Source organism: Nannospalax galili, unplaced genomic scaffold (assembly GCF_000622305.1).
Source record: "Nannospalax galili isolate Female #2095 unplaced genomic scaffold, S.galili_v1.0 scaffold441, whole genome shotgun sequence".
NCBI classification, from domain to species: Eukaryota; Metazoa; Chordata; class Mammalia; order Rodentia; family Spalacidae; genus Nannospalax; species Nannospalax galili.
The window spans coordinates 1,245,087-1,262,443 of NW_008348089.1; positions in this window are offsets into that span (position 1 = coordinate 1,245,087).

Here is a 17,357-nt window from a genome sequence, read left to right on the forward strand (position 1 = left end):
TTTTATACAATAAGGAAAAGATCAAATTGCCTTATCCTTATGGGTCTTACCAGAAAGTCTTAAAAATAATTTTAAGTATTTTTAACATTAAAAATTTAAATTATAACATGCAAACCAAGAAATTTCCCATCTTATAAGTGTATAGTTAGTAGAGCTGATGGCATTTTTTATTATATGCTTTATTAATTTTGCATTTAGAACTCTGCCTACAGGTACCCATTTTCCATTCCCCTAGTCGCTCATTACCACATTATACTTTCTCTATGACTTTGGTTACATATTTGAGACAGTCAATTATAGCATTCATCTCCTTTCACTGTCTTAGACAAGTTATTATAGCTTCCATATTTTCCATGTTGTAGCATGTGCCAGTTTTTTTTCCATTTTAAGGCTAAATAATATTGCATTGCAGACATATATCAAATTTTGCTCATTTTTCTTCCAGTGATGGACACTCAAATTGCTCTCACATTTTGGCTATTGTAAACAGTGCTACTATGAATGTGTCCAAATGCCAAGTGTTATATCTCTTTGAAAATCTAGGTATTATTTTTTAATACCTTAATTCCTAAATTCTACAAAAAGACAAAGATCGTTTCTTTGACTCGTACCCATTAACTGAATAAGAACACAGGTTTCAAGAATTAAATGTGTGTATTATTTCATTATATGACTTTAATTTCCACCAACAGAATTTAGTAAAGCTGTTGAATCACACACACACACACACACACACACACACACACACACACACGTTCTATTGTTTTTATTCCTTTCCATTTTTTTAAAAAAATATTATTTTTATTTCATGTGTATGAGTGTATTGCCTGCATGTAGTGAGTGCACCCGTGTCATGGAGGTCAGAAGAGAGCTTTGGATTTCCCTGGAACGGGAGTTAAGGATGGTTCGCAGCTGCCATATGGGTGCTGGGAATTGCACCCAGGTCCTCTGCAAGAGCAGTCAGTGCTCTTTACTGCTGAGCCATCTCTCTAGGCCCTTCCTTTTCATTTTTTATTTCTCTTACTTCTGGTGAGAGATGTTAATGCCTGAGGAAGTGCAGTAATTCAGGAAAGGGAAACAAAACTGGTGAGCAGAGGCAATCTCAGTGGCTTAGAGATGGTTGATTCAAACAGTTATGACCATGATATGATCCAGGTTTCTCAATCTCTTGGAAAGGATTTACAAAGGGAAAGCTGGATGTAACTCAAAGCTATTGGTTTGGAAATGGAAGAATCAGTATAAAGGTACATGTATGTACACATATATGTTTTTGATTGTTGTGCATGTGGCATATGCATATGTGTGCACATGTATATATATGCACAATATTCACCAAATAAAAGAGGAGGAAATAACTTGTAGTGGAAATGCCTGATGGGTCCAAAATTAGCTAAAGAGTCACTAAGTGGAACAAAATTCCCAAAATGATAGATCATACCAAGGACTCAGCATGATGCTGTGAAATGCTGGAAACCCAGGACATTTGGATGACCAAGGTGAAAACACGTGGCTCCTCGGGGGCAGGAACTCTTCAGATTGAGAGAGCCTGAGAGAATGGACAACTGAATGCAACCCAGAAACCTGTGCAGATCTTGGACCAGATGAATTAGGGTGCATTTTGATAGTAATTGATGAAATTTAAATGGCTTTGGACTGGATGGTAGTGCTGTGCCATATTTCTAATTGGTAAGATTAGATGATGGCAATGTTAGAGTACCATTTGTTTGGGGAACATAATCAAGAATGTGAATTTGAGTTCTAACTGGCTATTATATCTTTCCCATTTTGGGAAAATTGAACATCTCTTAAACTTCAGCTTCCTTATTGAGGAATCCAGATCACAGGGTTGCTGTGATGAGTAAGATGATGCCCATGACACTCTCAGCATATGGAGCAGTGCAGAAAAGGCTCCGACTGGGGCTATCTGGGTCTCCTCATTATTATTTTCTCTGCTTATGTCTGAAGACATTTGTCTCCCCTATTTAGACTCTTCTTAAGCCAAATGGCACTTTTGCTCATCTTTTTTTACAATAAAGCATGTTACCACAAGTCAAAGTGAGTAGAGGATTGCACAGCAATGCACTCCATGGGGAGAGACCATGGCTGTGATACCCACAGACTGTGGGTACAGATTGCAGTGGAAATTGTTTGAATTTTGTCTTAAATATCAGTCATTTAGAATCATAGATGAAATCACAAGATTTTCTCCCTGCTGTCCGTTCCCTGAGCCTCTGTCCCTTGCCAAAAGATGTTAGCGAAGTAGCAGCCAATCTTGACAAAGTTGGGCGCTTGTGCCTCTAGTCATGGCTGGAAACCATCAGTGGAAAATAGTCTTTAAAAATCTTTGTGGAAAGACATAAATTTTAGTTTAGAGGAAAGGAAAGGAAGAAAAAAAAAATAAAGTGCAGCACCTGAGGACTTCTGGATCACCTGACTCCCGTTCCAGTGACAAATTACTTCCGTGTGAAAGGAGTGCCAGAAACTAAATTTCCATTCAGTTGGATTTATTTAAAAACTTGAAATAAAAATAAACGAATAGGATAGTAAACTGTTCCCAGGCTTGGCTAGTACACACACAACTAGTGAATCTAGCAAAGCCAGTCAGCATGATTTGGGCCACAGGCCTCGTTCACATGACCCTTGTGGTAACAAACATGGTCTTTTTAAATCAAAATTATCTTAATTTAAACAAAACATAATAGCCAGATTGATGTTATCTGAATATTTTAATACATCAGACATAAACAACACTAAAACGTATACTCTTAATATCAGAACCACTTTACATAAAAGCTGAGTTATATGGCAGCAAAGGAAATTTTGCTTCAATTGCTTTATGTCTTTGTTTGGAAGCTATTTTGAATAAAATAAACACAAAGCGGTGTTCATATAAGTTTTCAGTTTAAAATCAGTCACTTCACCACCCGCTGGCCAAAAGCAGATTGCAAATGCTAACACACTGGGCGCTGGATAGTTTCTTATTGGGTCGTGCAAATATGTTAGCTCTGGCTGTTTATAAATGAGGGAAGTCTTGAAAATCATCAAGATTTAGATTAAGTTCCAAAAAGTTTAGAGTTTTGAAGTCTCTGTCTAGATAAACTGCACTATTTAGCATAATTGTGTAGTCTCTAGTTCCTGGGGTTTGGGGGAAGGGACGGAGTGAATAAAAAGGCTACACTCTAATTTGTACATTGCGATGTTCTTTAAGTGGAGGATTTATTTCTGTTGATTAATATATGCAGAGTGCATAGCATGTCACTTGATATCTGAAATGCCCTCTTTGCATTCTTTTAGGAGCCTGCAGGGTTTATTTAGTGGAAAGGAATGAACACTTGGCTAGCAATTAAGAGAGTGGGGCACCATCCCAGCTTGGCCACTAACACTCCTCAGGGAGTCTCGGCTTTCTCCTATAAAGGCAGTGGGTCTTAGTAGTCTCTCAGGACTGTTGCCATGTAAAAGTTTCATGTTTAATCTTTAAAGACCTATGAGTATTACTTATAATTCTTCATTTTCTAAGGAAACAGGATACATTTTTGTTTATTTCCTTATTTCTTTATTATAGCACTTATATTTTCCTGCAGTAGTTTAGACTGGGTCTGCTCAAACTGAGGGAAGCCTTACATATAAGCAGAACAGTGGGAGGACAGAGCTCAAGTTTCGAGGTCAGCATGACCCGATTTAAAGTTCTGACATTACACTGTACCTGTTAAGGCCACAGTAGACATACTAAGAGGTTTATAGGGAAGATGATTTGTAGAGGTATGGATAGAATCAAGGGAATTGGGGGATTCTGAGGCATCAGAAACTAATAGGAAATCATTAGTTTCCTAGACCAGGAAAAGGGAAGAGAGGAAGTGGGTGACATTACCAGATCCCTGAGAGAGCTCTGAAGGGAAGCCTGGACTGAGCCTTTAATTTTTAGAAGTGCAATTTGGGCCATATGATCAGATTATGTTACAGGACAAGAGGGAAAGGGTAAAATCAATGGAGTCCTTTGTCCCACCCCTGATCGGCTAATGCCTTGCATTGGCCAAAGCCAACCAGAAACTAGGGAACAGAGGCGTTTAAATGGTGAGATATGTAGAATTCAGGCTCCTGGGCAGTGAGCAGGACAGACAAATATGGGGATACAGCTGGGAGAAAATGGAATGTAGTTGTTTCCCAGCTTTAAGTCAGGAGGACATTGATAAATCACTGATCCTGAGTTTACAGGCAAATATCTATGATACTATATTTTAAGATATGACAGTTAAAAACAAAATATATAAGAAAAATATATGAAAGTTCTTTATGGAGATACTCATTAAATAAATAAACAATATTTCCATGCATGTATTAAAAATGAACAAGCGATTTATGCAAGGTGACTAATTTTTTTTGTGGGTATAGCCCAATTGAGCCTGTTAGCATACAAATATTGAACAATGTGTTGATCATATTGTCGCAATGTGCTTTGGCTAGAAGGCTCTGCTGTGCTCATGAATAACATGAAGCCCGTGAATGTGGAGCTGAGCTTCTATTGACTTGACTTGTGATAACACCAGCTGCTCTGTTATGCTGTGCACTTGGAAAATATTTACACACTTTTGCTTGCTGGATGACTTCCTATGTAAGTTTTGTTTTCCATTTTAAGCCCTCTTACTAACTGTTAGCACTTGAATACAGTAACTAACAAAAGAAAGGTTGTCAGGATCAGGTTAGGGATCCCTCAACCTGATTCAGTTAATTAAAAGGGATCATTGTAAAAAGTGGGGAGATGTTGAGCAAATCCAGGATGTTAGCTGGTCCTACTGATAAAGAAAGAGGAATTTTTTTTTTTAAAAAAGACATGTCCTTGAGAAGAAACTTAATCTGAAAAGATCTGCATTTGAGCATTTCTTGGTTTTCTGTTCACCCAGTAATGCCTCAGAAAATTCTACCATTTTGGAGTCTTATTAATTGAAAACAGATGTATAAAAGCCAAAATTTAAATAAGCAGATATTTTGAAATGGTCATAAATTTGATTCTAACCATTTCTTGAGAGGGGCATAGGTTAAGAAGGCTTCTATTTCTCCATCACAATAGAAGAAAGTATTGTGCTATACAACTAAAAATTGATTTACTTTCCATAACAATGATCACTTTAAAAACATTTCTGTTTCTACCCAGTGATTCCATACCATTGTGGCAGAGACATTTCACAGAGGATCATCCTTTTCCTTGGGACTGGCAGTACCGCAGGACACACAGCAGCACCTTTCACATCCACACACTAATCTCTCATCATAGCAACTAAATTTATCTTCAGACATTGCCAAACACCTCTTCAAAGCAGCAAAACTCCCTTTAAGAACCTCTAATCTAGGGCCCAAGAAGTAGCTCAGTGGGTAGAAGTGCTTACTGCCAACCTGAGGACCTGAGTTCCAGCTCTGGAATCTCCTTGGTTGAAGGAAAGAACCCACTCTTACAAGTTGTCCTCTGGCCTCCACACAAGTGTCAGGGCATGCACATATGACATGCATGCATGTATACACACAGACACACAGACACACATACATATAAGTTGTCCTCTGACTTCCACACGGGTGCCAGGGCATAAACATATGATGTGCATGCATGTATACACACACACACATACACACACACACACACACATACACACACACACATATAAATGTAATGAAACTTATTTTGAAAGAACCATTAATCTAGATTGTACTACTGATAAGTGGGTTAAGGACCTCTTTAGTCAGTGTATTATAGTGTAATTATAGGGAAGTTTATTTTATTTTTATTTTTAAAATATTTATTTTTTTATTTTATGTGTTTGAGTGTTATGCCTGCATGTATGTAAGTGCAGTGCAGTACCTGCAAAGGACAGAAAAAGGTGTCAGATCCTCTGGAACTAGAGTTACAGACAGTTGTTAGCCATCATGTGTGTGCTAGGATTTGAACCCAGGTCTTCTGCAACAGCAGCCAGTGCTCTTAACTACCGAGCTATCTCTCCAGCCCCAGAAAGTTTATTTTATAAAATGTCTATATTAATATGCCACAATAGTTACTTTAGGGACCAGACAAAAGGAAACTTGACATGAGTTGTGGTGCCAGAGTATTTAGGGCCTTTGTGGTCAGGACCTATGAAGGTGACATGGTTTCTAAATATGAGCTTTATGACGTTCCAAATTGGAACAGATCTGTCAAAATGGCTGATGGAACTGACTTTTTCTTTCTTTATTTTGATTATTCTTGGTAGGTTGGCCAGGCTACAGTGGATAAATCCATACTGAAGGGCATTTGAGGGACACAAATATTTACTCTATAGACCATAATATATAATATGTATTATATATATATGTATATGTGTGTGTATTAGGGTACATGAAATTGGGTAGGATTAGTAGTGGAGGGCGCAAATAGGAGAGGAGATCTAAAAAGAATCTAAATAGATTGTGTGAAGCTTGCAAAGAATCAATTTCTTTAAATTTTTTTTAATTTATTTTTTATTTTATTTATTTTTTATATATATGTTTTTATTTTTTAGAAGAAGCATTTCATTACAGATTTAACATACTCAATAACAATTTCCAGAGCAAAGATACCAGACTGGTGGAACTGTATTAATTCAACTGTGAACTTAAATATTTTATAGCCACTGTTTTTATAGCCATCTGTATGAGTGTTATGCCTGCATGTGTGTAAATGCCATGTCATGCAGTGCCCACAGAGGACAGAAGAGAGTGTTGGATACCCTGGAACTGGGCTTACTGATGGTTGTTAGCCACCACATGGGTGCTGGGATTCAAACCTGGGACTTCTGCAAGAACAGCCAAAAATAAATTTCTAAAAGGTACTAAGAATTCCATGTGGATTAAAGTTATCATCTAGGAAGAGGATTTCTACTTGAACAGCTTCTTATAGCATAATGCAAGTTAGGAATACATAATGATTTCTTCAGCAGTTTAAACCCAGAAATTCTGAGTGAGTTGATCATTCTAAGATGAGTAGTCTCAGAGGTTGCATTAAATTAATGAAACCCAGATATGAATAATAGACAAATCAGAAAGCCAGTTTTAAAGTTTGTTACACTTACATATATAAGCATGTAAGTAAATAAGACCGTGAACAAATACTTGTGAATGCCACAGTCTGAGGCGTGATGGTTCAGTGTTGGACAGCTCCTTTTTGGATCCGTAAGAAATAAACATGGGATAGCAGATGTGTCCTCTGACTATTCTTGGTTTCAGAAGGAATCAGAACAAGGAAAATGCTATTGATAGCATCAGATTACAAACAGCTCTCATTGTGGGAGTTCAGTTTGCAAACGGTACTTTACTAATTCAGTTTCCTGGGTTCAGCACCTTTTCCCCTCAGAGGAGCTGTGGTAAATGTGCCATGACCCTTACTTATTGTGCACCATCTACACCAGCAAACCTTCCTCAAGCACACTTTGCCTTTGTTTCAAACACACTGTAGTTAGATTCTCCAGCTCTGCCTTCCTAGCTTCTAGCATTGAAGAGCCTATTTTAAGATGTTTTCTGTAGATAACCCTTTTGTGACCACTTTACTTGTTAATATCATAGAGTTATGGGGGGGGAGTTCTGTCCTACTCTAAAATGCCAATTCCAATATTACAGAACAAAGATGAGGAGATAAGAAACCACTGATAGTATATTTAATTTTTATTTATTTATCATTTTATGTGTATGAGTGCTTTGCCTGCAGGTATGTAATGGCACCCCAGTGTTCAATGCCCATGGAGACCAGAAGAGGGCGTCAGATCCCCTGGAACTGGACTTAAGGATGGTTGTTAGCTGTTACACGGGTGCTGAAAACAGAACCTGGTTCTTCTGCAAGAGCAGCCAGTGCTCTTAAATGTTGAGCTTTCTCTCCACGCCCCTGAGAGTATATTATTACCCTTTTTGCTATTAATACTTTTGAAACTCGTTTTGGAAAAAGAAATAAAAATTAAGAAAGTAATATGTGTCTTATGGGGTGCGCAGGGACCTCGGGGCGCCAGCTGCTAGCGTGGCGCCGGTCCCCTGCGCGCACCTGGAAGGCGGTGGATCCCGCAGCGTGTCTGCTCTGTGTTGCTGGCGGGCCCCTGCTTCTCCGCTGCTCCGCTGTGAGTCCCTCTGCTACCAGGGCTGGCCCGGTCGAGTCCCGCCCTAATTTCACCCTTTGCACTTCCTCGAGATCATCCACCGGCCGCTGGATCACACAGGAAGGTGCGGGGCGGCTAAAGCTAGGGTTCCGTGAGTCGATGATGATGATGGAAGGAAAGCGCCCCCCCGGGAAGACTGGATCATAGGCAATAAGACATGGGACTCAGCTTAGTCCATGTTACAGCTCTTTATTCAGTGACTCAGCTCGGCTCCAAGTCTTAGTAATCTAACTTCAGCTCCAGCTTCAATTATTGAGGAAAAACCAGGACACTTTATACCGTGGGGGTGGTAGTAAAAACCTTAGCTGATAGGTACTTTTAGGATGCCCCATTTACATGTGGCGGTAAGCTCCTGCCAGGCTGCCAGACTGCCTGAAAAATCACACAGGAAAGGCTGGCAGTTTCCAGAGCTGGAGGCCATGTTTCTGTGACGGCTACTTCAAAAGATGAGTCAGGAAGAAGACACCTCGATGAAAAAGGAGTCTCTGCATTTGAATCCGAGCCGTGGGCTTTCCGGACATGGAGAAACTGCTACTTTACACAGCAGGAGTCCCCAACAGTGTCTGTCAGTAATTATTGAGTCTATCAACCTACCCTTGGTTAATAAATTAAGAAACTGTTTTGTAACACAACTAATAGTGTACATGCAAATTTAATCATTCTTCAACAAGAAAGTTACGTGGAATGCCACTTTTACCTCATTAAAATGTATATTAATATCCAGGTTTGATGGTGCACACCTTTAATCCCAGCACTCAGGGGAAAATCTCTGTGAGTTTTAGGCCAGCCTGATCTACATAGTGAGTTCCAAGCCAGCCAGTCCTACATAGTGAGACCCTGTCTAAAAAAAGAAAATCTACAGTAAAAATGGATATTACCAAGATGAAATAAGCCATTTTTTTGTGGTGAAAACTTATATTCAGTAACTTTTAAAAATATCTTCTTGAGGGAGTGTCTCCCTGTAGCCCCAGCTGGCCTGGCATTCGCTATGTAGAGCAGGCCAGACTGGCCTTATATTCAGTATCTCTATATATCATATGACCTACTTGTATATTTATATATATTGGATTCATATTTAATAGTTTCATATTTTTCTGCATATAAAAATATACAGAATCTGGTTTGGGAGAACATTTCATTGGATCAAAATTATTCTCAAAGTGCTGTTAAACTTTATTGCTGGTTACTTGATTTTTTAAAATATGCTTTAATGATGGCATAAATTAAACTCAGTAGCCTCACAGTTCAACAAAGCCTTAGACCACCACCTGCAACTCATTAGAAACTCATTAAAGAAGATTCCCTCTATGAAGAGGGTCTCTCCGAGTGCAGACGGATCCTGACAGATAAATGCTCATTCTTGTAGGTGGGTTTTACCATATTTCAGAGGACTTATTTTTCAAAGAGGTAGCTTTAAGTTTCATTTTTTCTAATGTAATAGTTATCTAGTAACATGCAAATGATTCCATTGATGCTGTAGATTTTTTTGACATAGTTGCTACTCATTTTACAGATTAAAATGTTGCTTGCAACCCCATCTTTGGCCTAGCTAAAATTTCCTCTCCTCTTATGGTTGTTTGTGATAGAGGCTTTTCATTTCTCATTCCAGACCATAACCCAACATACCCCATGGCTGCTGACCACCACAAAACTGTGGGGTCATGCAAATAATTTCTCCATCATGTGCACTCTTTAATTTTTTTTTAATTGAGCCAGTCACAACACATTCAGGAAAACTTACAGTTTGAAGTCCAGGAATCTCCTCAAAGCTCCTCTCTCTAGATCTCTGGTTCCTACCTGCTGACTGAGCACACTCTCACCTCTTCACTTCCCATCAGTCTCTCACAGGCATGCCTAACCTTTCTGGAACCTGAGAGTGATTTTTTTTTTTTTTTTTTCTGCTCTACACATTTTGCTTTCGCTATCTCCTAGTCTCCCTGACAAGTACACCTGAATCTAACTTTATCCTGTTCAGGAGTCCTACAGAATGGCTGCATTGGTATATGACCACTTTTAAGAGAGACTTCAAGACCAAATTTAAAAGAAGGCAAAACAATAGACATTAGAAATTCCAACCGTTGACCATTATTTATTAATGCACACACATGAATTTGACTTCCTTGTCAAGTAAGAAAAGCTCTTTTTGAAATCGTGATATACCACCTCTCTTTGCACATTTAGGTACTATGCTATTGCATTCCTCTTCAAATATGTTGTAGATTTGAAACAGCCATGTGAGAGGCAAATGAAGCTTTCCTTATCTAATAATGGTCTAGTCAAGTAGAAACAGGTGGGGTGTCCTACTTTGCATTTTGCTTGGATGAGAAGATTTAAGTTTTATTTTTTTCTTGTCTCAGGGATTTGTATTCCCCAAATTGAAAACAGTTTAAAATAGAAAAGGTGTGAGCTTATTAGCACAGTATTACCCTCTAAATTCTCACTCCCTGGTGAAGGCAGAAAAGTGCTAATTAATCAATTGTTCAATTAGGAAAGGCTCTCAAGACCGTATTTGTCCTGGGAAAATATAACCAGCTGATGATCTACCTTAAGAAAAACACATCTTGCAGCAATGTAGTTCAAAGTGGAGAACTGGGCTGTAAACCTCCATTTTAAAGTATATTTATGGCTGAGGGATTCATTCTCACTTAAAAGAACCAATTTGAGAGGAAAAACTTCTCCAATAAAGCAGTACTATACACTGGGAGAAAGAACAGAGTATATGCTTACTTATTCTTTCATTTTTAGTGATGATTCATGGGTATGTATCACATATTTCATGGTGAATGGTAAGGATTGCAAATACAATCACAATGCTTAGATTGTGAGGTTCTTCCATTTGGCAGAGACAGATATTCAGATGAATGGATCTTACAAGAAATACACATTACAAGTACTGTAAGTGTACTAATAGACACAGCCACATGTGCTCTGTGACCTTATCAAGGTGTATGTTGCTCTGGTAGGAATGCAAGGTGCATAGACCTCCATTCCTAACACAAATCCAAACCAGGGAATGCATAGGAAGTGAGGGTGTGAGGCTGCACAGATAGCAATGAATCTCAAATCATAAAAGGACTTTGCGAGTTATGCGTAAAATTTAAAATTGGAGACTGGAGAGATGGCTCAGTGGTTAAGAGCACTGGCTGCTTTTGCAGAGGACTCAGGTTTGGTGCCCAGCACCCACATGGTGCTAAAGAAACCTGTAACTCCAGTTCCAGGGAATTCGAAGTCCTCTTCTGACCTCCATGGGCTTTCCCACACATGGGTACACTTAATACATGCAGGCAAAACACTCATACACATAACATAAACATAAATTTAAAAACTTTTTAAATTTAAACTTTATAATAGGAAGCAGCAAATAATTTAAAATTAGGGATGAGTGTGATGAGCTCTGGATTTTAGAGGAAATCTGAGATTGGTGTGCTGGGATAAGAAACATGAAAACATGACAAGATGGAGACAGATACAAACAAATCAGTAAAAGCTCAGAGAAGTTAGATGACTGAGAATACCAGAAATATGGTTAACTAGTTTTTTAAGACCTGAAGAGTAACTGGACTCCCTCCAAAGGCAATTTTATAATCTATAAGTAAGACATTTATTACACAGACGTAAAGAAGCTGTTCCTTGGACACTCATAAATGCAGGGTTCTGTCTTGGGGTTGAGACCTGATACAGCTCCATACAAGACATGGAAGGACATGTCCACATTCCCTACCCTTTCCTCTGGCTCAATGCAAATTTCTCCAGCATTTTGCCTTCTTCCTCAGTCTTATCCTTCTTTCAAGCCATTTTGCCAAGAAACTGGTTAGGCTATATATTGGTTTATAATCAATGGATCTATCTTTTGAAGCATCATCTGCTGCATGACTGGTTCTCACACAACCAGCCTTCTCTGCCCTGAGAGCAAGGACATTTTCTTAAAATCACAAGTGGCCAGATGTAGAGAATAAGAGACTGCAGCATGTGTGTCCCCGGATAGGACTCCTGTATTAAACCTCACCCACCCAGGGCTGAGGGACCATTGCAGAAGACAGGGGTGGAAAGAATGTAAGAGCCATGGGTGGAACATGACCATGAGGAAACACAGTCTCCCGTGCCTCTGGAAACTTGTTCATATGAACTTACAGCAATGCTGTCAGCATGTACAAGACCCATGGAAACTCAATCAGACAATCTACCCCCTACATCTTCACCCCTCGCATGGAACTGGCGAAATGGTCATGAGGCCGCAACCTTAGCTGAGGAACTATTAGCAGTTGATCACTACTGGGTGAGGGAGAGCTGATACTTAAAGGAAAGACTCTAGATAGGCTGAACAGGGTCCAGTGGTTGAACTCATATCACAGGGCATCTGAGTATATGACAAAATGCATGAAATCCCATGGAGGGGGGCTAGCAGGGTGCAGATAGAGGAGAGGGCCTCAATATGATTAAGATGTATTGCGTGAAATGCACAAAAATTTAGTTAAAAAAATACATTAAAATAAAATAAAGTCCTTGTCTATTGTTCTAGAAGTTTAGAAATATTGAAAGCTAGAATGATGATATTTTAATATATTTTTTATTGAAGCGTATTGCAAAATGCTGGTTAAAAAATTAAAGCTGGAGATGTTTCCCTGATTTCTTCAAAGTGTTGCAAATAAGTAGCAAGAAGCCAGTGTCAGTCAGTGTGCAAATAATTCACATTAAGTAACATGAGGGGGAAAACATCTTTATAGTTACAGCTATTTGTTAGGAGTTAGAACTAAGTATCTTTCCTTGAAAAATCTTACTCGCCACTGCCTCTCCCCTCTGATGGTGTAGCTGGATGTCCACCAAGCAAGCTATGATATAACGTATGATAAATAAGATAATTGAGCACTTAGCACATGTCTGGTGTTATAAATGCATCTCTTGTCCTCACCCCTGATGTTTTCTTTTAAGTAGCAAGAGCTCAATCTGCATAACTGCTGGGCTGTCTTTATGTTCCCAGTGCATCTGCAGCACTAAAGCTCATTCCTGGTAAGCCTATCTCAAAACTGATCAGCATTTCTAATATTTCTAACTTATGACCTCTCATTGTGTACATATGAAACATGAATGAAACATAACAAATAGAGATCAAAACAAAGTTGAAAAGCAAATAGACATGAGCTCAGTGGGAATATGATGATCCAGCGAATATCAATTCTCACTTCAGAATGACTGTGAATATCTCCCCTGATGGCACACAGAAAGCAGAAGTCCCTGTGCCAGTCTATGATAGAAAAGATCTCAACCCATGGGGCCAAGTTCAGCTACATACACAGAAACCCTGGTGGGTGCCCAACACTGTACTGTCACAAGGAAGATGGTCCACTTATGCTTTTAAAAACTACTGACTCAAAGAAGTTGAAAGTCTCATTATTTTTTCAAGTTTTTTTTCTTTTTTAACATGTGGTGTTTTTAAAAAAAATTAATATATTTTGTGTCATCCAATATATAAACATACAGTCAATATTTTAAAATAATTAATAAATTTTTACTTTTCATAGTAAATCTTTGAAATCTGAGCTGTGTTTTACATTTCTACACATGTAAAGTCAGACTTGCTATATTTCATGTAGTTAGTAGTTATAGTGACTGATGACCTCTGTGTTGGAAAAATCCACTCCTGGGTATATGTTTTCTTGTTTGTTTGTTTGTTTTTAACTTTTACAAAAACTTTATTGAGAATTTCATACATGCATATAAGGTGTTTTGATCAAATCCATGCCCACTCCCCCCCTTTCAACACCTCTCATATCTCCCCATCACTTTTTTCTTTTTTTTCACTCTTTTTTCTTCTTTATTTATTTTTATGGGGCTTTGGGGCACTCCAACATTTCCCCCCTGAAGAGGTAACCCTAAAATCTTTTAAGGATTCGATACAATATGCTGTTTTAAACATTATAAAATAATAGCATCTATTTAACCAAACCAAAAATGGTTCCTAGTATGATCCTGATTATAGTAGATCAATACAGATGGAGAAACTTACCCAGCAAAGAGTTTTATTTTTTTCTTTTTTGGACCTGTTATCAAAAGGAAAGGGTCATCATTGCATTGGTTGTCAGCTTGCTGTGCCAGGGAAAAGGGAACCTCAGCTGAGGAATTTCCTCTCACAGACTGGCATGTCTGTAAGGCTTTTTCTTAATTGTTGACTGATGTGGGAGGTCTCAGCCCTCTGTGAGTGGTGGGCCCCCTAGGCTGGTGGTCCTGGGTTATAGAAGCAAACTGGCTATACACAGGCCAGAAGCATGGCCAATAAGCAGCATTACTCCATGACCCATGCTTTAGTTCCTGCTTCCTGGTTCCCGCCCTGACTTCTTATTCTGCCTTCCTTCAAAGACGAACTGTGATCAGGACATGTAATATGAATAAACCCTTTCCTCCCCAAATTGGTTTTTGTCAAAGTGTTTCATCACAACAATAGAAAGCTAACTAGGACAGAACTTATCTGCTTAGTTGATCTACCTTTTTTCTAACCATTTTCCAACATTTTTTCAGCCTTTTGCCATTTAAAAACGGCTTCACTCTCTGAAGTAAAATGATGCCTATTCAAAATAATTCAATAAGAATAATACATACACAGAAAATAAAGCACATTGTGAATCATATAATATTGGAAAATCCATAAATGGACTTCAGGAAATGAAATGACGCAAAGGTGGTCCATGAAATAATTTGATGAAGGGAAAGGGTCAGATTGAAGAAGTACTTGTGAGCAGCAATTTGGTCATGTTGAACGACAGGTGAAACCAAACCTTGAATGTGATTATAGACACCAGCGCAGAGGTTGAACTGAATTTGCTGCAAGTAAGGAATGCTACAAAGCTAACAACATAAATATGTGCTTCTTTAGTCTTTTAAGAGCAAAATTGGTGCGTAACATGTTTGGACTGATCTTGAAGGTGGATACTGAGTAATGCCAGCTGTGAGGGTTAGGATGTATTGCGAATACATTGGAAAACATGTTGGCACAGTTTCCTATGCTCAGACTCAAACAGAATGACTATCTTTTAAAAAGCTCTGCTGGGTCTGGAGGAATGGCTCAGTGGTTAAGAGATGTGTTGCTCTTTCTAAGGACCTGGGTTCAGTTCCCACCACCCACATGGTGGGTAACACCTGTCCTTAACTCCAGTTCTAAGGAATCTTCTGCCCTCTTCTGGCCTCCATGGACACTGCATACACATAGTGCACTTATGCACATGTAGGTAAAACATTCATAGACATAAAATAAAAATAAAATCTTAAAAAAAAAGATTCTATCACAAAAGCCAACACTTTTTGTTGGCAAGATCCAGCATAATGTATAGATTCTAACACTTGTCCCTACACTAAAAACCCCTAGGGACTGTGACAACACACTAAGGTTCAGATCCTAGGAGGTGGTGATTTCACTGGGCCAGGCTGGGGCCCAGGCTGTGGTGTCTTTAAGTTCCATTGCAGAACTAATTACACAGTCAGAGATGGAAAATCTTGGGTATTAGCAACATACAGGTCCCAGAGTCAAACTGGCTGGGTTCAGTATATGCCTGCTAGAACCCATTCTGGTGTAACCTTGGGAAAGCTGTTTAAGCAGGATTCATCCATAGTTCTCCAAAGACTCATCTAAATTTTGTGGAGTATGAAAAAAATAGGATTTTTTTTTTTGAGACATGGTCTTTTGTATCCCAGGCAGGCCTCAAACTTTCTAGGCAGTGGAGCTGACCTTGCACTTCCAATTTTACTGTGCTCCCCCATGCTCAGGTGACATGTGTGTGCCATCATGGCCAGTTTATACTTTGCTGGGGATTGAACCCAAGCTTCATTTATGCCAGGCCAGCACTCTGCTAGCTGAAAGTGACCCATCCTGAAAATGCTGTCTAAGAAACAAAATATATAGTATTGTTCATGTAACTTTGATGTAGAGTGAAGTTTTGCTTAGAATGATAAAATACTTCACCGGCAGTTACACTTAGGATCTGGCAAAATTATAAAATCAACAACTTTTTAATAATTGAATATAGTCCTATATAATATTTTTCTTGTTATTTGCATACACTTTATCTCTTTACATGGCAACAATTTTCCACTATTGATTTTTTTACAAGGAGAATAAAGAAGAATTTATTTTTCTATAGTCTGATTTTCACATTTTTTACGATACTATTAAGAGTTTAGAAAAGTTTCTTTTACCATTGAAACTTTTGCCAATAATGGGTTAGATTTTCACATTACTACTCTGTTTGGGAAGCCTCCTTTCAAAATTCTTGAAAAGATGTAAGAATTCAGTACATTTCAACTTTTCAAGTATAGTAATTTTTTAAAATTTTGGATTAATTTTTATAACTTGCTTTCAGAATTAAATAAATATTTTACTTATTATTTTTATTTTACATGTACGAGTATATTGTCCGTATGCATGTAAGTACACCACATGTGTGCATTGCCCACAGAGTCCAGAAAAGGGTGTTGGGTCCCCTAGAACTGGAGTTATGGATGGTTGTTAGCCACCATGTGTGTACACTGGGAATGAAACCTGAATCCTCTAGAAGAACAGCAAGTATTCTTAACCACTGAGCCATCTCTCCAGCTCCTTGTTTTCAGAATTTTGCATTATCTATGCTAATATCAGTATTTCATGTCAAATCTGAAATGATCATCAAAGACCGGTGTAGATGTGATTCAGGTCTTTAAAGCCTGGAAGAGAATGAGAAAGATCTTATGTGGCAAAAGCAGCAAAACCAGTTTTCAGTATAATGTTGATAGAGTGACAAGCTGTGGGTATGTGCAGTCAGTCAGAGAGCACTTAAGGACTGGGAGTTCCTGGCAAAAGGCTAAAGATAAAAACTGCTTTTAAACCGAGGAACCAAAAGCCTATGGACCTGGGAGAGAACTCAAGCCCAACATCCTGAGTTTGAATCCCCAGAATCCAGAAAAAAAACAAAGTCAATTGCTGTAGATGGTAGCATCTGTAATTCTAGCACAGCTATGGGGAGACAGAAGGTAGAGGCAGGAGAGTCTGAACCTGCCTGGCATGCACACCGAAAATAGCAGAGATCCTGTCTCAAAACAAGGTAGAAAGCAAGGACCAGTGTCTGATTGTCTTCTAATCTGCACATGTGTTTTCATGGCACGCTTTTGCCCACATTCACATATGTATACACTTGCATACACACACACACACACAAAGATCAAAATAAAAACTTTATTATATATATATATATA